This window comes from Stenella coeruleoalba (genome assembly GCF_951394435.1).
Source record: "Stenella coeruleoalba genome assembly, contig: scaffold_58, whole genome shotgun sequence".
Classification (NCBI taxonomy): Eukaryota; Metazoa; Chordata; class Mammalia; order Artiodactyla; family Delphinidae; genus Stenella; species Stenella coeruleoalba.
In genome coordinates, this window is record NW_027645882.1 from 2009192 (window position 1) to 2031264 (window position 22073).

Here is a 22073-nt window from a genome sequence, read left to right on the forward strand (position 1 = left end):
TTCCAGACGCTTTACTAACACTCTCCCCACTTGGAGAGTCAGTCCCTTTAACCTCCTGTTTGGCCCAGTTTGCAATTTCTGCGGAAGATGAACAGGAATAGCGAGAACCAATGAGAGGCTAGCTGGAGGTGTCTGGACGGGCAAATTTAACTCTCATTTCCCACCAGGAAGAGGAATTAACCAAAGGCTCAGCGTGCCGTGCCGGAACCAGATTAGGGCCTGAAGCCATCCTGCGGTGTTGCGGCCAGCACAAAAGAAAGCGAGTTGAAGAAAGGAGCTCAGGGGCACTGTAATTCACAAACCTGCAGAGTTATAAATGACAGCTATCGTCCAAAAATAGACTGAAGTAAGGCTGCCAAGAAGACTTGAAAGCGGGGCAGAATTGCAGGAAACCGATTTCAGGAGGTAGACTGGAATTGCATTGAAAGCATAGGAAAAGAGGCAGAACGTCCACAATGATGCACTTGGCCAAAAAGGGCGTATGCGTTTTTTCCTGAATATATTCAGGAAAACACGCATACGCCCTTTTTGGCCAACCAAGCAAGCTTGCAAAGGAAATCTGCACTACAATGAAGTCTCACTTCCCCCCGGTCAAAAGGGCCATCTGAAAAAAGTGTAAAATCCAGAAAGGCAGGACAGGCCATGGAGAACTGGGAGCCTTGTTATGCTGATGGGCGGGATGTAAATTGCCAACAGACACTCAGGAGAAGTGTATGGTGTTTCCTGAAACATCTAAAAAACAAAGCAACAGAGCCTAGGGCACTTCCACTTATGGTCTTATAGCTTAGGGAAATTAAAATCAAAAAGACACAGCCACCCCAAAGTTTGGGACGCCTCTGTTTACAAGAACCTCGTTTACCGAACAAGTTCAATATCACAGAAAGTGAAAAATGGATAAAGAACTTGTGGTACTTACGTACAATGCAGTATCACTCAGCAATGAAATCTATGTCATCAGGCCCGTAGCAGCATAATGAGTGGATTCAGGTACGATGATTCTAACTGAAATAAGTCACACAGAAAAAGAAACATCATAAGATATCACTAATACACGGAATGTAAACTTGGCTACACAGGAACTGAATTCCAAAACAGAACAGGTTCTCAAATTTAGAAAACCAACTTATGCTTGCTTAAGGGGAAAGGTGAGTTGGGGTGCTGCATAAAACCAGAGATTGAAATGAGCACAGATAAAGTTCCTTAAGCCAAATATGGAATAGACAAGAGCTACTCCTTGCTCAACGAAATGGACTCAACACCGCATATTAAACACCTAAGAATGTACCTGACTAGTAAGTATCTTAAAACCTATGGATTGCTATGTCTCCGAAAGAGAATCAAGCATGTGTACAGGGGCATAAACGCAGCAGTGATAGGATTGGAGAGGTTCGGTGAGCAAATGAAGACCCTTTGAAGTCATATTGCATGGTACCCATTCCACGGGTTTCAACTACCCAGGTTTTAGGTATTCTTCCTTCAGCTAAAACATGCATGTGGAACCTAGAGTATGATCAACCATGTGATCGGGAGACGTGTTCAAATATGTCTCAGTTTTCGTACCCTGGTACTCGGGTGCAACATTCCAGACGCTTTACTAACACTCTCCCCACTTGGAGAGTCAGTTCCTTTAACCTCCTGTTTGGCCCAGTTTTCAATTTCTGTGGAAGATGAACAGGAATAGCGAGAACCAATGAGAGACTAGCTGGAGGTGTCTGGATGGGCAAATTTAACTCTCATTTCCCACCAGGAAGAGGAATTAACCAAAGGCTCAGCGTGCCGTGCCAGAACCAGATTAGGGCCTGAAGCCATCCTGCGGTGTTGCGGCCAGGTCACAAGAAAGCGAGTTGAAGAAAGGAGCTCAGGGGCACTGTAATTCACAAACCTGCAGAGTTATAAATGACAGCTATCGTCCAAAAATAGACTGAAGTAAGGCTGCCAAGAGGACTTGAAAGCGGGGCAGAATTGCAGGAAACCGATTTCAGGAGGTAGACTGGAATTGCATTGAAAGCATAGGAAAAGAGGCAGAACGTCCACAATGATGCACTTGGCCAAAAAGGGCGTATGCCTTTTTTCCTGAATATATTCAGGAAAAAACGCATACACCCTTTTTGGCCAACCAAGCAAGCTTGCAAAGGAAATCTGCACTACAAGGAAGTCTCACTTCCCCCCGGTCAAAAGGGCCATCTGAAAAAAGTGTAAAATCCAGAAAGGCAGGACAGGCCATGGAGAACTGGGAGCCTTGTTATGCTGATGGGCGGGATGTAAATTGCCAACAACCACTCGGGAGAAGTGTATGGTGTTTCCTGAAACATCTAAAAAACAAAGCAACAGAACCTAGGGCACTTCCACTTATGGTCCTATAGCTTAGGGAAATTAAAATCAAAAAGACACAGCCACCCCAAAGTTTGGAACGGCTCTGTTGACAAGAACCTCGTTTACAGTACAAGTTCAACATCGCAGAAAGTGAAAAATGGATAAAGAAGTTGTGGTATTTACTTACAAAGCAATATCACTCAGCAATGAAATCTGTGTCATCAGGCCCTTAGCAGCACAATGAGTGGATTCAGGTATGATGATTCTAACTGAAATAAGTCACACAGAAAAAGAAACATCATAAGATATCAGTAATACACGGAATGTAAACTTGGCTACACAGGAACTGAATTACAGAACAGAACAGGGTCTCAAATTTAGAAAACCAACTTATGCTTGCTTAAGGGGAAAGGTGAGTTGGGGTGCTGCATAAAACCAGAGATTGAAATGAGCACAGATAAAGTTCCTTAGGCCAAATATGGAATAGACAAGAGCTACTCCTTGCTCAACGAAATGGACTCAACACCCCATATTAAACGCCTAAGAATGTACCTGACTAGTAAGTATCTTAAAACCTATGGATTGCTATGTCTCCGAAAGAGAACCAACCATGTGTACAGGGGCATAAACGCAGCAGTGATAGGATTGGAGAGGTTCGGTGAGCAAATGAAGACCCTTTGAAATCATATTGCATGGTACCCATTCCACGGGTTTCAACTACCCAGGTTTAAGGTATTCTTCCTTCAGCTAAAACATGCATGTGGAACCTAGAGTATGATCAACCATGTGATCGGGAGACGTGTTCAAATATGTCTCAGTTTTCGTACCCTGGTACTCGGGTGCAACATTCCAGACGCTTTACTAACACTCTCCCCACTTGGAGAGTCAGTCCCTTTAACCTCCTGTTTGGCCCAGTTTGCAATTTCTGCGGAAGATGAACAGGAATAGCGAGAACCAATGAGAGGCTAGCTGGAGGTGTCTGGACGGGCAAATTTAACTCTCATTTCCCACCAGGAAGAGGAATTAACCAAAGGCTCAGCGTGCCGGGCCGGAACAAGATTAGGGCCTGAAGCCATCCTGCGGTGTTGCGGCAGCACAAAAGAAAGCGAGTTGAAGAAAGGAGCTCAGGGGCACTGTAATTCACAAACCTGCAGAGTTATAAATGACAGCTATCGTCCAAGAATAGACTGAAGTAAGGCTGCCAAGAGGACTTGAAAGCGGGGCAGAATTGCAGGAAACCGATTTCAGGAGGTAGACTGGAATTGCATTGAAAGCATAGGAAAAGAGGCAGAACGTCCACAATGATGCACTTGGCCAAAAAGGGCGTAGGCGTTTTTTCCTGAATATATTCAGGAAAAAACGCATACGCCCTTTTTGGCCAACCAAGCAAGCTTGCAAAGGAAATCTGCACTACAATGAAGTCTCACTTCTCCCCGGTCAAAAGGGCCATCTGAAAAAAGTGTAAAATCCAGAAAGGCAGGACAGGCCATGGAGAACTGGGAGCCTTGTTATGCTGATGGGCGGGATGTAAATTGCCAACAGACACTCGGGAGAAGTGTATGGTGTTTCCTGAAACATCTAAAAAACAAAGCAACAGAGCCTAGGGCACTGCCACTTATGGTCCTATAGCTTAGGGAAATTAAAATCAAAAAGACACAGCCACCCCAAAGTTTGGGACGCCTCTCTTTACAAGAACCTCGTTTACAGTACAAGTTCAACATCGCAGAAAGTGAAAAATGGATAAAGAAGTTGTGGTATTTACTTACAAAGCAATATCACTCAGCAATGAAATCTATGTCATCAGGCCCTTAGCAGCACAATGAGTGGATTCAGGTACGATGATTCTAACTGAAATAAGTCACACAGAAAAAGAAACATCATAAGATATCAGTAATACACGGAACGTAAACTTGGCTACACAGGAACTGAATTACAGAACAGAACAGGGTCTCAAATTTAGAAAACCAACTTATGCTTGCTTAAGGGTAAAGGTGAGTTGGGGTGCTGCATAAAACCAGAGATTGAAATGAGCACAGATAAAGTTCCTTAAGCCAAATATGGAATAGACTAGAGCTACTCCTTGCTCAACGAAATGGACTCAACACCGCATATTAAACGCCTAAGAATGTACCTGACTAGTAAGTATCTTAAAACCTATGGATTGCTATGTCTCCGAAAGAGAATCAAGCATGTGTACAGGGGCATAAACGCAGCAGTGATAGGATTGGAGAGGTTCGCGAGCAAATGAAGACCCTTTGAAGTCATATTGCATGGTACCCATTCCACGGGTTTCAACTACCCAGGTTTAAGGTATTCTTCCTTCAGCTAAAACATGTATGTGGAACCTAGCGTATGATCAACCATGTGATCAGGAGACGTGTTCAAATATGTCTCAGTTTTCGTACCCTGGTACTCGGGTGCAACATTCCAGACGCTTTACTAACACTCTCCCCACTTGGAGAGTCAGTCCCTTTACCTCCTGTTTGGCCCAGATTGCAATTTCTGTGGAAGATGAACAGGAATAGTGAGAACCAATGAGAGACTAGCTGGAGGTGTCTGGATGGGCAAATTTAACTCTCATTTCCCACCAGGAAGAGGAATTAACCAAAGGCTCAGCGTGCCGTGCCAGAACCAGATTAGGGCCTGAAGACATCCTGCGGTGTTGCGGCCAGGTCACAAGAAAGCGAGTTGAAGAAATGAGCTCAGGGGCACTGTAATTCACAAACCTGCAGAGTTATAAATGACAGCTATCGTCCAAAAATATACTGAAGTAAGGCTGCCAAGAGGACCTGAAAGCGGGGCAGAATTGCAGGAAACCGATTTCAGGAGGTAGACTGGAATTGCATTGAAAGCATAGGAAAAGAGGCAGAACGTCCACAATGATGCACTTGGCCAAAAAGGGCGTATGCGTTTTTTCCTGAATATATTCAGGAAAAAACGCATACGCCCTTTTTGGCCAACCAAGCAAGCTTGCAAAGGAAATCTGCACTACAATGAAGTCTCACTTCTCCCCGGTCAAAAGGGCCATCTGAAAAAAGTGTAAAATCCAGAAAGGCAGGACAGGCCATGGAGAACTGGGAGCCTTGTTATGCTGATGGGTGGGATGTAAATTGCCAACAGACACTCGGGAGAAGTGTATGGTGTTTCCTGAAACATCTAAAAAACAAAGCAACAGAACCTAGGGCACTGTCACTTATGGTCCTATAGCTTAGGGAAATTAAAATCAAAACACACAGCCACCCCAAAGTTTGGGACGCCTCTGTTTACAAGAACCTCGTTTACAATACAAGTTCAACATCGCAGAAAGTGAAAAATGGATAAAGAAGTTGTGGTATTTCCTTACAAAGCAATATCACTCAGAAATGAAATCTATGTCATCAGGCCCTTAGCAGCACAATGAGTGGATTCAGGTATGATGATTCTAACTGAAATAAGTCACACAGAAAAAGAAACATCATAAGATATCAGTAATACACGGAACGTAAACTTGGCTACACAGGAACTGAATTACAGAACAGAACAGGGTCTCAAATTTAGAAAACCAACTTATGCTTGCTTAAGGGGAAAGGTGAGTTGGGGTGCTGCATAAAACCAGAGATTGAAATGAGCACAGATAAAGTTCCTTAAGACAAATATGGAATAGACAAGAGCTACTCCTTGCTCAACGAAATGGACTCAACACGGCATATTAAACGCCTAAGAATGTACCTGACTAGTAAGTATCTTAAAACCTATGGATTGCTATGTCTCCGAAAGAGAATCAAGCATGTGTACAGGGGCATAAACGCAGCAGTGATAGGATTGGAGAGGTTCGGTGAGCAAATGAAGACCCTTTGAAGTCATATTGCATGGTACCCATTACACAGGTCTCAACTCTCCAGGTTTAAGGTATTCTTCCTTCAGCTAAAACATGCATGTGGAACCTAGAGTATGATCAACCGTGTGAACGGGAGACGTGTTCAAATATGTCTCAGTTTTCCTCCCCTGGTACTCGGGTGCAACATTCCAGACGCTTTACTAACACTCTCCCCACTTGGAGAGTCAGCGCCTTTAACCTCCTGTTTGCCCCAGTTTGCAATTTCTGCGGAAGATGAACAGGAATAGCGAGAACCAATGAGAGACTAGCTGGAGGTGTCTGGACGGGCAAATTTAACTCTCATTTCCCACCAGGAAGAGGAAATAACCAAAGGCTCAGCGTGCCGTGCCGGAACCAGATTAGGGCCTGAAGCCATTCTGCGGTGTTGCGGCCAGCTCAAAAGAAAGCGAGTTGAAGAAAGGAGCTCAGGGGCACTGTAATTCACAAACCTGCAGAGTTATAAATGACAGCTATCGTCCAAAAATATACTGAAGAAAGGCTGCCAAGAGGACTTGAAAGCGGGGCAGAATTGCAGGAAACCGATTTCAGGAGGTAGACTGGAATTGCATTGAAAGCATAGGAAAAGAGGCAGAACGTCCACAATGATGCACTTGGCCAAAAAGGGCGTATGCGTTTTTTCCTGAATATATTCAGGAAAAAACGCATACGCCCTTTTTGGCCAACCAAGCAAACTTGCAAAGGAAATCTGCACTACAATGAAGTCTCACTTCCCTCCGGTCAAAAGGGCCATCTGAAAAAAGTGTAAAATCCAGAAAGGCAGGACAGGCCATGGAGAACTGGGAGCCTTGTTATGCTGATGGGCGGGATGTAAATTGCCAACAGACACTCAGGAGAAGTGTATGGTGTTTCCTGAAACATCTAAAAAACAAAGCAACAGAGCCTAGGGCACTTCCACTTATGGTCCTATAGCTTAGGGAAATTAAAATCAAAAAGACACAGCCACCCCAAAGTTTGGGACGCCTCCGTTTACAAGAACCTCGTTTACCGTACAAGTTCAATATCACAGAAAGTGAAAAATGGATAAAGAACTTGTGGTACTTACGTACAAGGCAGTATCACTCAGCAATGAAATCTATGTCATCAGGCCCGTAGCAGCATAATGAGTGGATTCAGGTACGATGATTCTAACTGAAATAAGTCACACAGAAAAAGAAACATCATAAGATATCACTAATACACGGAATGTAAACATGGCTACACAGGAACTGCATTCCAGAACAGAACAGGGTCTCAAATTTAGAAAACCAACTTATGCTTGCTTAAGGGGAAAGGTGAGTTGGGGTGCTGCATAAAACCAGAGATTGAAATGAGCACAGATAAAGTTCCTTAAGTCAAATATGGAATAGACAAGAGCTACTCCTTGCTCAACGAAATGGACTCAACACCGCATATTAAACGCCTAAGAATGTGCCTGACTAGTAAGTATCTTAAAACCTATGGATTGCTATGTCTCCAAAAGAGAATCAAGCGTGTGTACAGGGGCATAAACGCAGCAGTGATAGGATTGGAGAGGTTCGGTGAGCAAATGAAGACCCTTTGAAGTCATATTGCATGGTACCCATTACACGGGTCTCAGCTCTCCAGGTTTAAGGTATTCTTCCTTCAGCTAAAACATGCATGTGGAACCTAGAGTATGATCAACCATGTGATTGGGAGACGTGTTCAAATATGTCTCAGTTTTCGTACCCTGGTCCTCGGGTGCAACATTCCAGACGCTTTACTAACACTCTCCCGACTTGGAGAGTCAGTCCCTTTAACCTCCTGTTTGGCCCAGTTTGCAATTTCTGCGGAAGATGAACAGGAATAGCGAGAACCAATGAGAGGCTAGCTGGAGGTGTCTGGACGGGCAAATTTAACTCTCATTTCCCACCAGGAAGAGGAATTAACCAAAGGCTCAGCATGCCGGGCCGGAACAAGATTAGGGCCTGAAGCCATCCTGCGGTGTTGCGGCCAGGTCACAAGAAAGCGAGTTGAAGAAAGGAGCTCAGGGGCACTGTAATTCACAAACCTGCAGAGTTATAAATGACAGCTATCGTCCAAAAATAGACTGAAGTAAGGCTGCCAAGAGGACTTGAAAGCGGGGCAGAATTGCAGGAAACCGATTTCAGGAGGTAGACTGGAATTGCATTGAAAGCATAGGAAAAGAGGCAGAACGTCCACAATGATGCACTTGGCCAAAAAGGGCGTATGCGTTTTTTCCTGAATATATTCAGGAAAAAACGCATACGCCCTTTTTGGCCAACCAAGCAAGCTTGCAAAGGAAATCTGCACTACAATGAAGTCTCACTTCCCCCCGGTCAAAAGGGCCATCTGAAAAAAGTGTAAAATCCAGAAAGGCAGGACAGGCCATGGAGAACTGGGAGCCTTGTTATGCTGATGGGCGGGATGTAAATTGCCAACAGCCACTCGGGAGAAGTGTATGGTGTTTCCTGAAACATCTAAAAAACAAAGCAACAGAACCTAGGGCACTTCCACTTATGGTCCTATAGCTTAGGGAAATTAAAATCAAAAAGACACAGCCACCCCAAAGTTTGGAACGGCTCTGTTTACAAGAACCTCGTTTACAGTACAAGTTCAACATCGCAGAAAGTGCAAAATGGATAAAGAAGTTGTGGTATTTACTTACAAAGCAATATCACTCAGCAATGAAATCTGTGTCACAAGGCCCTTAGCAGCACAATGAGTGGATTCAGGTATGATGATTCTAACTGAAATAAGTCACACAGAAAAAGAAACATCATAAGATATCAGTAATACACGGAATGTAAACTTGGCTACACAGGAACTGAATTACAGAACAGAACAGGGTCTCAAATTTAGAAAACCAACTTATGCTTGCTTAAGGGGAAAGGTGAGTTGGGGTGCTGCATAAAACCAGAGATTGAAATGAGCACAGATAAAGTTCCTTAAGTTAAATATGGAATAGACAAGAGCTACTCCTTGCTCAACGAAATGGACTCAACACCGCATATTAAACGCCTAAGAATGTACCTGACTAGTAAGTATCTTACAACCTATGGATTGCTATGTCTCCGAAAGAGAATCAAGCATGTGTACAGGGGCATAAACGCAGCAGTGATAGGATTGGAGAGGTTCGGTGAGCAAATGAAGACCCTTTGAAGTCATATTGCATGGTACCCTTTACACGGGTCTCAACTCTCCAGGTTTAAGGTATTCTTACTTCAGCTAAAACATGCATGTGGAACCCAAGTATGATCAACCATGTGAACGGGAGACGTGTTCAAATATGTCTCAGTTTTCCTCCCCTGGTACTCGGGTGCGACATTCCAGACGCTTTACTAACACTCTCCCCACTTGGAGAGTCAGTCCCTTTAACCTCCTGTTTGGCCCAGTTTGCAATTTCTGTGGAAGATGAACAGGAATAGCGAGAACCAATGAGAGACTAGCTGGAGGTGTCTGGATGGGCAAATTTAACTCTCATTTCCCACCAGGAAGAGGAATTAACCAACGGCTCAGCGTGCCTTGCCAGAACCAGATTAGGGCCTGAAGACATCCTGCGGTGTTGTGGCCAGCTCAAAAGAAAGCGAGTTGAAGAAAGGAGCTCAGGGGCACTGTAATTCACAAACCTGCAGAGTTATAAATGACAGCTATCGTCCAAAAATATACTGAAGAAAGGCTGCCAAGAGGACTTGAAAGCGGGGCAGAATTGCAGGAAACCGATTTCAGGAGGTAGACTGGAATTGCATTGAAAGCATAGGAAAAGAGGCAGAACGTCCACAATGATGCACTTGGCCAAAAAGGGCGTATGCGTTTTTTCCTGAATATATTCAGGAAAAAACGCATACGCCCTTTTTGGCCAACCAAGCAAACTTGCAAAGGAAATCTGCACTACAATGAAGTCTCACTTCCCTCCGGTCAAAAGGGCCATCTGAAAAAAGTGTAAAATCCAGAAAGGCAGGACAGGCCATGGAGAACTGGGAGCCTTGTTATGCTGATGGGCGGGATGTAAATTGCCAACAGACACTCAGGAGAAGTGTATGGTGTTTCCTGAAACATCTAAAAAACAAAGCAACAGAGCCTAGGGCACTTCCACTTATGGTCCTATAGCTTAGGGAAATTAAAATCAAAAAGACACAGCCACCCCAAAGTTTGGAACGCCTCCGTTTACAAGAACCTCGTTTACCGTACAAGTTCAATATCACAGAAAGTGAAAAATGGATAAAGAACTTGTGGTACTTACGTACAAGGCAGTATCACTCAGCAATGAAATCTATGTCATCAGGCCCGTAGCAGCATAATGAGTGGATTCAGGTACGATGATTCTAACTGAAATAAGTCACACAGAAAAAGAAATATCATAAGATATCACTAATACACGGAATGTAAACTTGGCTACACAGGAACTGCATTCCAAAACAGAACAGGGTCTCAAATTTAGAAAACCAACTTATGCTTGCTTAAGGGGAAAGGTGAGTTGGGGTGCTGCATAAAACCAGAGATTGAAATGAGCACAGATAAAGTTCCTTAAGCCAAATATGGAATAGACAAGAGCTACTCCTTGCTCAACGAAATGGACTCAAAACCCCATATTAAACGCCTAAGAATGTACCTGACTAGTAAGTATCTTAAAACCTATGGATTGCTATGTCTCCAAAAGAGAATCAAGCGTGTGTACAGGGGCATAAACGCAGCAGTGATAGGATTGGAGAGGTTCGGTGAGCAAATGAAGACCCTTTGAAGTCATATTGCATGGTACCCATTACACGGGTCTCAGCTCTCCAGGTTTAAGGTATTCTTCCTTCAGCTAAAACATGCATGTGGAACCTAGAGTATGATCAACCATGTGATTGGGAGACGTGTTCAAATATGTCTCAGTTTTCGTACCCTGGTCCTCGGGTGCAACATTCCAGACGCTTTACTAACACTCTCCCGACTTGGAGAGTCAGTCCCTTTAACCTCCTGTTTGGCCCAGTTTGCAATTTCTGCGGAAGATGAACAGGAATAGCGAGAACCAATGAGAGGCTAGCTGGAGGTGTCTGGACGGGCAAATTTAACTCTCATTTCCCACCAGGAAGAGGAATTAACCAAAGGTTCAGCATGCCGGGCCGGAACCAGATTAGGGCCTGAAGCCATCCTGCGGTGTTGCGGCCAGGTCACAAGAAAGCGAGTTGAAGAAAGGAGCTCAGGGGCACTGTAATTCACAAACATGCAGAGTTATAAATGACAGCTATCGTCCAAAAATAGACTGAAGTAAGGCTGCCAAGAGGACTTGAAAGCGGGGCAGAATTGCAGGAAACCGATTTCAGGAGGTAGACTGGAATTGCATTGAAAGCATAGGAAAAGAGGCAGAACGTCCACAATGATGCACTTGGCCAAAAAGGGCGTATGTGTTTTTTCCTGAATATATTCAGGAAAAAACGCATATGCCCTTTTTGGCCAACCAAGCAAGCTTGCAAAGGAAATCTGCACTACAATGAAGTCTCACTTCCCTCCGGTCAAAAGGGCCATCTGAAAAAAGTGTAAAATCCAGAAAGGCAGGACAGGCCATGGAGAACTGGGAGCCTTGTTATGCTGATGGGCGGGATGTAAATTGCCAACAGATACTCGGGAGAAGTGTATGGTGTTTCCTGAAACATCTAAAAAACAAAGCAACAGAACCTAGGGCACTTCCACTTATGGTCCTATAGCTTAGGGAAATTAAAATCAAAAAGACACAGCCACCCCAAAGTTTGGAACGGCTCTGTTTACAAGAACCTCGTTTACAGTACAAGTTCAACATCGCAGAAAGTGCAAAATGGATAAAGAAGTTGTGGTATTTACTTACAAAGCAATATCACTCAGCAATGAAATCTGTGTCACAAGGCCCTTAGCAGCACAATGAGTGGATTCAGGTATGATGATTCTAACTGAAATAAGTCACACAGAAAAAGAAACATCATAAGATATCAGTAATACACGGAATGTAAACTTGGCTACACAGGAACTGAATTACAGAACAGAACAGGGTCTCAAATTTAGAAAACCAACTTATGCTTGCTTAAGGGTAAAGGTGAGTTGGGGTGCTGCATAAAACCAGAGATTGAAATGAGCACAGATAAAGTTCCTTAAGTTAAATATGGAATAGACAAGAGCTACTCCTTGCTCAACGAAATGGACTCAACACCGCATATTAAAAGCCTAAGAATATACCTGACTAGTAAGTATCTTACAACCTATGGATTGCTATGTCTCCGAAAGAGAATCAAGCATGTGTACAGGGGCATAAACGCAGCAGTGATAGGATTGGAGAGGTTCGGTGAGCAAATGAAGACCCTTTGAAGTCATATTGCATGGTACCCATTACACGGGTCTCAACTCTCCAGGTTTAAGGTATTCTTCCTTCAGCTAAAACATGCATGTGGAACCCAAGTATGATCAACCATGTGAACGGGAGACGTGTTCAAATATGTCTCAGTTTTCCTCCCCTGGTACTCGGGTGCAACATTCCAGACGCTTTACTAACACTCTCCCCACTTGGAGAGTCAGTCCCTTTAACCTCCTGTTTGGCCCAGTTTGCAATTTCTGTGGAAGATGAACAGGAATAGCGAGAACCAATGAGAGACTAGCTGGAGGTGTCTGGATGGGCAAATTTAACTCTCATTTCCCACCAGGAAGAGGAATTAACCAAAGGCTCAGCGTGCCTTGCCAGAACCAGATTAGGGCCTGAAGACATCCTGCGGTGTTGCGGCCAGCTCAAAAGAAAGCGAGTTGAAGAAAGGAGCTCAGGGGCACTGTAATTCACAAACCTGCAGAGTTATAAATGACAGCTATCGTCCAAAAATATACTGAAGAAAGGCTGCCAAGAGGACTTGAAAGCGGGGCAGAATTGCAGGAAACCGATTTCAGGAGGTAGACTGGAATTGCATTGAAAGCATAGGAAAAGAGGCAGAACGTCCACAATGATGCACTTGGCCAAAAAGGGCGTATGCGTTTTTTCCTGAATATATTCAGGAAAAAACGCATACGCCCTTTTTGGCCAACCAAGCAAGCTTGCAAAGGAAATCTGCACTACAATGAAGTCTCACTTCCCCCCGGTCAAAAGGGCCATCTGAAAAAAGTGTAAAATCCAGAAAGGCAGGACAGGCCATGGAGAACTGGGAGCCTTGTTATGCTGATGGGCGGGATGTAAATTGCCAACAGCCACTCGGGAGAAGTGTATGGTGTTTCCTGAAACATCTAAAAAACAAAGCAACAGAACCTAGGGCACTTCCACTTATGGTCCTATAGCTTAGGGAAATTAAAATCAAAAAGACACAGCCACCCCAAAGTTTGGAACGGCTCTGTTTACAAGAACCTCGTTTACAGTACAAGTTCAACATCGCAGAAAGTGCAAAATGGATAAAGAAGTTGTGGTATTTACTTACAAAGCAATATCACTCAGCAATGAAATCTGTGTCACAAGGCCCTTAGCAGCACAATGAGTGGATTCAGGTATGATGATTCTAACTGAAATAAGTCACACAGAAAAAGAAACATCATAAGATATCAGTAATACACGGAATGTAAACTTGGCTACACAGGAACTGAATTACAGAACAGAACAGGGTCTCAAATTTAGAAAACCAACTTATGCTTGCTTAAGGGGAAAGGTGAGTTGGGGTGCTGCATAAAACCAGAGATTGAAATGAGCACAGATAAAGTTCCTTAAGTTAAATATGGAATAGACAAGAGCTACTCCTTGCTCAACGAAATGGACTCAACACCGCATATTAAACGCCTAAGAATGTACCTGACTAGTAAGTATCTTACAACCTATGGATTGCTATGTCTCCGAAAGAGAATCAAGCATGTGTACAGGGGCATAAACGCAGCAGTGATAGGATTGGAGAGGTTCGGTGAGCAAATGAAGACCCTTTGAAGTCATATTGCATGGTACCCTTTACACGGGTCTCAACTCTCCAGGTTTAAGGTATTCTTACTTCAGCTAAAACATGCATGTGGAACCCAAGTATGATCAACCATGTGAACGGGAGACGTGTTCAAATATGTCTCAGTTTTCCTCCCCTGGTACTCGGGTGCGACATTCCAGACGCTTTACTAACACTCTCCCCACTTGGAGAGTCAGTCCCTTTAACCTCCTGTTTGGCCCAGTTTGCAATTTCTGTGGAAGATGAACAGGAATAGCGAGAACCAATGAGAGACTAGCTGGAGGTGTCTGGATGGGCAAATTTAACTCTCATTTCCCACCAGGAAGAGGAATTAACCAACGGCTCAGCGTGCCTTGCCAGAACCAGATTAGGGCCTGAAGACATCCTGCGGTGTTGTGGCCAGCTCAAAAGAAAGCGAGTTGAAGAAAGGAGCTCAGGGGCACTGTAATTCACAAACCTGCAGAGTTATAAATGACAGCTATCGTCCAAAAATATACTGAAGAAAGGCTGCCAAGAGGACTTGAAAGCGGGGCAGAATTGCAGGAAACCGATTTCAGGAGGTAGACTGGAATTGCATTGAAAGCATAGGAAAAGAGGCAGAACGTCCACAATGATGCACTTGGCCAAAAAGGGCGTATGCGTTTTTTCCTGAATATATTCAGGAAAAAACGCATACGCCCTTTTTGGCCAACCAAGCAAACTTGCAAAGGAAATCTGCACTACAATGAAGTCTCACTTCCCTCCGGTCAAAAGGGCCATCTGAAAAAAGTGTAAAATCCAGAAAGGCAGGACAGGCCATGGAGAACTGGGAGCCTTGTTATGCTGATGGGCGGGATGTAAATTGCCAACAGACACTCAGGAGAAGTGTATGGTGTTTCCTGAAACATCTAAAAAACAAAGCAACAGAGCCTAGGGCACTTCCACTTATGGTCCTATAGCTTAGGGAAATTAAAATCAAAAAGACACAGCCACCCCAAAGTTTGGAACGCCTCCGTTTACAAGAACCTCGTTTACCGTACAAGTTCAATATCACAGAAAGTGAAAAATGGATAAAGAACTTGTGGTACTTACGTACAAGGCAGTATCACTCAGCAATGAAATCTATGTCATCAGGCCCGTAGCAGCATAATGAGTGGATTCAGGTACGATGATTCTAACTGAAATAAGTCACACAGAAAAAGAAATATCATAAGATATCACTAATACACGGAATGTAAACTTGGCTACACAGGAACTGCATTCCAAAACAGAACAGGGTCTCAAATTTAGAAAACCAACTTATGCTTGCTTAAGGGGAAAGGTGAGTTGGGGTGCTGCATAAAACCAGAGATTGAAATGAGCACAGATAAAGTTCCTTAAGCCAAATATGGAATAGACAAGAGCTACTCCTTGCTCAACGAAATGGACTCAAAACCCCATATTAAACGCCTAAGAATGTACCTGACTAGTAAGTATCTTAAAACCTATGGATTGCTATGTCTCCAAAAGAGAATCAAGCGTGTGTACAGGGGCATAAACGCAGCAGTGATAGGATTGGAGAGGTTCGGTGAGCAAATGAAGACCCTTTGAAGTCATATTGCATGGTACCCATTACACGGGTCTCAGCTCTCCAGGTTTAAGGTATTCTTCCTTCAGCTAAAACATGCATGTGGAACCTAGAGTATGATCAACCATGTGATTGGGAGACGTGTTCAAATATGTCTCAGTTTTCGTACCCTGGTCCTCGGGTGCAACATTCCAGACGCTTTACTAACACTCTCCCGACTTGGAGAGTCAGTCCCTTTAACCTCCTGTTTGGCCCAGTTTGCAATTTCTGCGGAAGATGAACAGGAATAGCGAGAACCAATGAGAGGCTAGCTGGAGGTGTCTGGACGGGCAAATTTAACTCTCATTTCCCACCAGGAAGAGGAATTAACCAAAGGTTCAGCATGCCGGGCCGGAACCAGATTAGGGCCTGAAGCCATCCTGCGGTGTTGCGGCCAGGTCACAAGAAAGCGAGTTGAAGAAAGGAGCTCAGGGGCACTGTAATTCACAAACATGCAGAGTTATAAATGACAGCTATCGTCCAAAAATAGACTGAAGTAAGGCTGCCAAGAGGACTTGAAAGCGGGGCAGAATTGCAGGAAACCGATTTCAGGAGGTAGACTGGAATTGCATTGAAAGCATAGGAAAAGAGGCAGAACGTCCACAATGATGCACTTGGCCAAAAAGGGCGTATGTGTTTTTTCCTGAATATATTCAGGAAAAAACGCATATGCCCTTTTTGGCCAACCAAGCAAGCTTGCAAAGGAAATCTGCACTACAATGAAGTCTCACTTCCCTCCGGTCAAAAGGGCCATCTGAAAAAAGTGTAAAATCCAGAAAGGCAGGACAGGCCATGGAGAACTGGGAGCCTTGTTATGCTGATGGGCGGGATGTAAATTGCCAACAGATACTCGGGAGAAGTGTATGGTGTTTCCTGAAACATCTAAAAAACAAAGCAACAGAACCTAGGGCACTTCCACTTATGGTCCTATAGCTTAGGGAAATTAAAATCAAAAAGACACAGCCACCCCAAAGTTTGGAACGGCTCTGTTTACAAGAACCTCGTTTACAGTACAAGTTCAACATCGCAGAAAGTGCAAAATGGATAAAGAAGTTGTGGTATTTACTTACAAAGCAATATCACTCAGCAATGAAATCTGTGTCACAAGGCCCTTAGCAGCACAATGAGTGGATTCAGGTATGATGATTCTAACTGAAATAAGTCACACAGAAAAAGAAACATCATAAGATATCAGTAATACACGGAATGTAAACTTGGCTACACAGGAACTGAATTACAGAACAGAACAGGGTCTCAAATTTAGAAAACCAACTTATGCTTGCTTAAGGGTAAAGGTGAGTTGGGGTGCTGCATAAAACCAGAGATTGAAATGAGCACAGATAAAGTTCCTTAAGTTAAATATGGAATAGACAAGAGCTACTCCTTGCTCAACGAAATGGACTCAACACCGCATATTAAAAGCCTAAGAATATACCTGACTAGTAAGTATCTTACAACCTATGGATTGCTATGTCTCCGAAAGAGAATCAAGCATGTGTACAGGGGCATAAACGCAGCAGTGATAGGATTGGAGAGGTTCGGTGAGCAAATGAAGACCCTTTGAAGTCATATTGCATGGTACCCATTACACGGGTCTCAACTCTCCAGGTTTAAGGTATTCTTCCTTCAGCTAAAACATGCATGTGGAACCCAAGTATGATCAACCATGTGAACGGGAGACGTGTTCAAATATGTCTCAGTTTTCCTCCCCTGGTACTCGGGTGCAACATTCCAGACGCTTTACTAACACTCTCCCCACTTGGAGAGTCAGTCCCTTTAACCTCCTGTTTGGCCCAGTTTGCAATTTCTGTGGAAGATGAACAGGAATAGCGAGAACCAATGAGAGACTAGCTGGAGGTGTCTGGATGGGCAAATTTAACTCTCATTTCCCACCAGGAAGAGGAATTAACCAAAGGCTCAGCGTGCCTTGCCAGAACCAGATTAGGGCCTGAAGACATCCTGCGGTGTTGCGGCCAGCTCAAAAGAAAGCGAGTTGAAGAAAGGAGCTCAGGGGCACTGTAATTCACAAACCTGCAGAGTTATAAATGACAGCTATCGTCCAAAAATATACTGAAGAAAGGCTGCCAAGAGGACTTGAAAGCGGGGCAGAATTGCAGGAAACCGATTTCAGGAGGTAGACTGGAATTGCATTGAAAGCATAGGAAAAGAGGCAGAACGTCCACAATGATGCACTTGGCCGAAAAGGGCGTATGCGTTTTTTCCTGAATATATTCAGGAAAAAACGCATAGGCCCTTTTTGGCCAACCAAGCAAACTTGCAAACGAAATCTGCACTACAATGAAGTCTCACTTCCCTCCGGTCAAAAGGGCCATCTGAAAAAAGTGTAAAATCCAGAAAGGCAGGACAGGCCATGGAGAACTGGGAGCCTTGTTATGCTGATGGGCGGGATGTAAATTGCCAACAGACACTCAGGAGAAGTGTATGGTGTTTCCTGAAACATCTAAAAAACAAAGCAACAGAGCCTAGGGCACTTCCACTTATGGTCCTATAGCTTAGGGAAATTAAAATCAAAAAGACACAGCCACCCCAAAGTTTGGGACGCCTCCGTTTACAAGAACCTCGTTTACCGTACAAGTTCAATATCACAGAAAGTGAAAAATGGATAAAGAACTTGTGGTACTTACGTACAAGGCAGTATCACTCAGCAATGAAATCTATGTCATCAGGCCCGTAGCAGCATAATGAGTGGATTCAGGTACGATGATTCTAACTGAAATAAGTCACACAGAAAAAGAAACATCATAAGATATCACTAATACACGGAATGTAAACTTGGCTACACAGGAACTGCATTCCAAAACAGAACAGGGTCTCAAATTTAGAAAACCAACTTATGCTTGCTTAAGGGGAAAGGTGAGTTGGGGTGCTGCATAAAACCAGAGATTGAAATGAGCACAGATAAAGTTCCTTAAGCCAAATATGGAATAGACAAGAGCTACTCCTTGCTCAACGAAATGGACTCAAAACCCCATATTAAACGCCTAAGAATGTACCTGACTAGTAAGTATCTTAAAACCTATGGATTGCTATGTCTCCAAAAGAGAATCAAGCGTGTGTACAGGGGCATAAACGCAGCAGTGATAGGATTGCAGATGTTCGGTGAGCAAATGAAGACCCTTTGAAGTCATATTGCATGGTACCCATTACACGGGTCTCAGCTCTCCAGGTTTAAGGTATTCTTCCTTCAGCTAAAACATGCATGTGAAACCTAGAGTATGATCAACCATGTGATTGGGAGACGTGTTCAAATATGTCTCAGTTTTCATACCCTGGTCCTCGGGTGCAACATTCCAGACGCTTTACTAACACTCTCCCGACTTGGAGAGTCAGTCCCTTTAACCTCCTGTTTGGCCCAGTTTGCAATTTCTGCAGAAGATGAACAGGAATAGCGAGAACCAATGAGAGGCTAGCTGGAGGTGTCTGGACGGGCAAATTTAACTCTCATTTCCCACCAGGAAGAGGAAATAACCAAAGGCTCAGCGTGCCGTACCGGAACCAGATTAGGGCCTGAAGCCATCCTGCGGTGTTGCGGCCAGCTCAAAAGAAAGCGAGTTGAAGAAAGGAGCTCAGGGGCACTGTAATTCACAAACCTGCAGAGTTATAAATGACAGCTATCGTCCAAAAATAGACTGAAGTAAGGCTGCCAAGAGGACTTGAAAGCGGGGCAGAATTGCAGGAAACCGATTTCAGGAGGTAGACTGGAATTGCATTGAAAGCATAGGAAAAGAGGCAGAACGTCCACAATGATGCACTTGGCCAAAAAGGGCGTATGCGTTTTTTCCTGAATATATTCAGGAAAAAACGCATACGCCCTTTTTGGCCAACCAAGCAAGCTTGCAAAGGAAATCTGCACTACAATGAAGTCTCACTTCCCCCCGGTCAAAAGGGCCATCTGAAAAAAGGGTAAAATCCAGAAAGGCAGGACAGGCCATGGAGAACTGGGAGCCTTGTTATGCTGATGGGCGGGATGTAAATTGCCAACAACCACTCGGGAGAAGTGTATGGTGTTTCCTGAAACATCTAAAAAACAAAGCAACAGAACCTAGGGCACTTCCACTTATGGTCCTATAGCTTAGGGAAATTAAAATCAAAAAGACACAGCCACCCCAAAGTTTGGGACGCCTCTGTTTACAAGAACCTCGTTTACAGTACAAGTTCAACATCGCAGAAAGTGAAAAATGGAGAAAGAAGTTGTGGTATTTACTTACAAAGCAATATCACTCAGCAATGAAATCTGTGTCATCAGGCCCTTAGCAGCACAATGAGTGTATTCAGGTATGATGATTCTAACTGAAATAAGTCACACAGAAAAAGAAACATCATAAGATATCAGTAATACACGGAATGTAAACTTGGCTACACAGGAACTGAATTACAGAAGAGAACAGGGTCTCAAATTTAGAAAACCAACTTATGCTTGCTTAAGGGGAAAGGTGAGTTGGGATGCTGCATAAAACCAGAGATTGAAATGAGCACAGATAAAGTTCCTTAAGCCAAATATGGAATAGACAAGAGCTACTCCTTGCTCAACGAAATGGACTCAACACCCCATATTAAACGCCTAAGAATGTACCTGACTAGTAAGTATCTTAAAACCTATGGATTGCTATGTCTCCGAAAGAGAATCAAGCATGTGTACAGGGGCATAAACGCAGCAGTGATAGGATTGGAGAGGTTCGGTGAGCAAATGAAGATCCTTTGAAGTCATATTGCATGGTACCCATTACACGGGTCTCAACTCTCCAGGTTTAGGTATTCTTCCTTCAGCTAAAACATGCATGTGGAACCCAGAGTATGATCAACCATGTGAAGGGGAGACGTATTCAAATATGTCTCAGTTTTCCTCCCCTGGTACTCGGGTGCAACATTCCAGACGCTTTACTAACACTCTCCCGACTTGGAGAGTCAGTCCCTTTAACCTCCTGTTTGGCCCAGTTTGCAATTTCTGTGGAAGATGAACAGGAATAGCGAGAACCAATGAGAGACTAGCTGGAGCTGTCTGGACGGGCAAATTTAACTCTCATTTCCCACCAGGAAGAGGAAATAACCAAAGGCTCAGCATGCCGGGCCGGAACCAGATCAGGGCCTGAAGCCATCCTGCGGTGTTGCGGCCAGCTCACAAGAAAGCGAGTTGAAGAAAGGAGCTCAGGGGCACTGTAATTCACAATCCTGCAGAGTTATAAATGACAGCTATCGTCCAAAAATAGACTGAAGTAAGGCTGCCAAGAGGACTTGAAAGCGGGGCAGAATTGCAGGAAACCGATTTCAGGAGGTAGACTGGAATTGCATTGAAAGCATAGGAAAAGAGGCAGAACGTCCACAATGATGCACTTGGCCAAAAAGGGCATATGCGTTTTTTCCTGAATATATTCAGGAAAAAACGCATATGCCCTTTTTGGCCAACCAAGCAAGCTTGCAAAGGAAATCTGCACTACAATGAAGTCTCACTTCCCCCCGGTCAAAAGGGCCATCTGAAAAAAGTGTAAAATCCAGAAAGGCAGGACAGGCCATGGAGAACTGGGAGCCTTGTTATGCTGATGGGCGGGATGTAAATTGCCAACAACCACTCGGGAGAAGTGTATGGTGTTTCCTGAAACATCTAAAAAACAAAGCAACAGAGCCTAGGGCACTTCCACTTATGGTCCTATAGCTTAGGGAAATTAAAATCAAAAAGACACAGCCACCCCAAAGTTTGGAACGGCTCTGTTTACAAGAACCTCGTTTACAGTACAAGTTCAACATCGCAGAAAGTGAAAAATGGATAAAGAACTTGTGGTACTTACGTAAAATGCAGTATCACTCAGCAATGAAATCTATGTCATCAGGCCCGTAGCAGCATAATGAGTGGATTCAGGTATGATGATTCTAACTGAAATAAGTCACACAGAAAAAGAAACATCATAAGATATCACTAATACACGGAATGTAAACTTAGCTACACAGGAACTGCATTCCAAAACAGAACAGGGTCTCAAATTTAGAAAACCAACTTATGCTTGCTTAAGGGGAAAGGTGAGTTGGGGTGCTGCATAAAACCAGAGATTGAAATGAGCACAGATAAAGTTCCTTAAGCCAAATATGGAATAGACAAGATCTACTCCTTGCTCAACGAAATGGACTCAAAACCCCATATTAAACGCCTAAGAATGTACCTGACTAGTAAGTATCTTAAAACCTATGGATTGCTATGCCTCCAAAAGAGAATCAAGCATGTGTACAGGGGCATAAACGCAGCAATGATAGGATTGGAGAGGTTCGGTGAGCAAATGAAGACCCTTTGAAGTCATATTGCATGGTACCCATTACACGGGTCTCAACTCTCCAGGTTTAAGGTATTCTTCCTTCAGCTAAAACATGCATGTGGAACCCAGAGTATGATCAACCATGTGAATGGGAGACGTGTTCAAAT

The 22073-nt window shown here is 43.8% G+C and overlaps 1 long non-coding RNA gene across 8 annotated transcripts in view; it reads right to left on the reverse strand.

Moving 5' to 3' along the window:
* Positions 1-21539, reverse strand: part of LOC307181492 — a 2017432-nt gene extending 1995893 nt beyond the window's left edge. For all 8 annotated transcript variants that reach the window (XR_013826904.1, XR_013826905.1, XR_013826906.1 and 5 more), the window contains exon 1: positions 21448-21539. This is a non-coding gene — a long non-coding RNA (uncharacterized lncRNA). The remainder of the gene's footprint in view (positions 1-21447) is intronic.
* Positions 21540-22073: the final 534 nt, after the last annotated feature.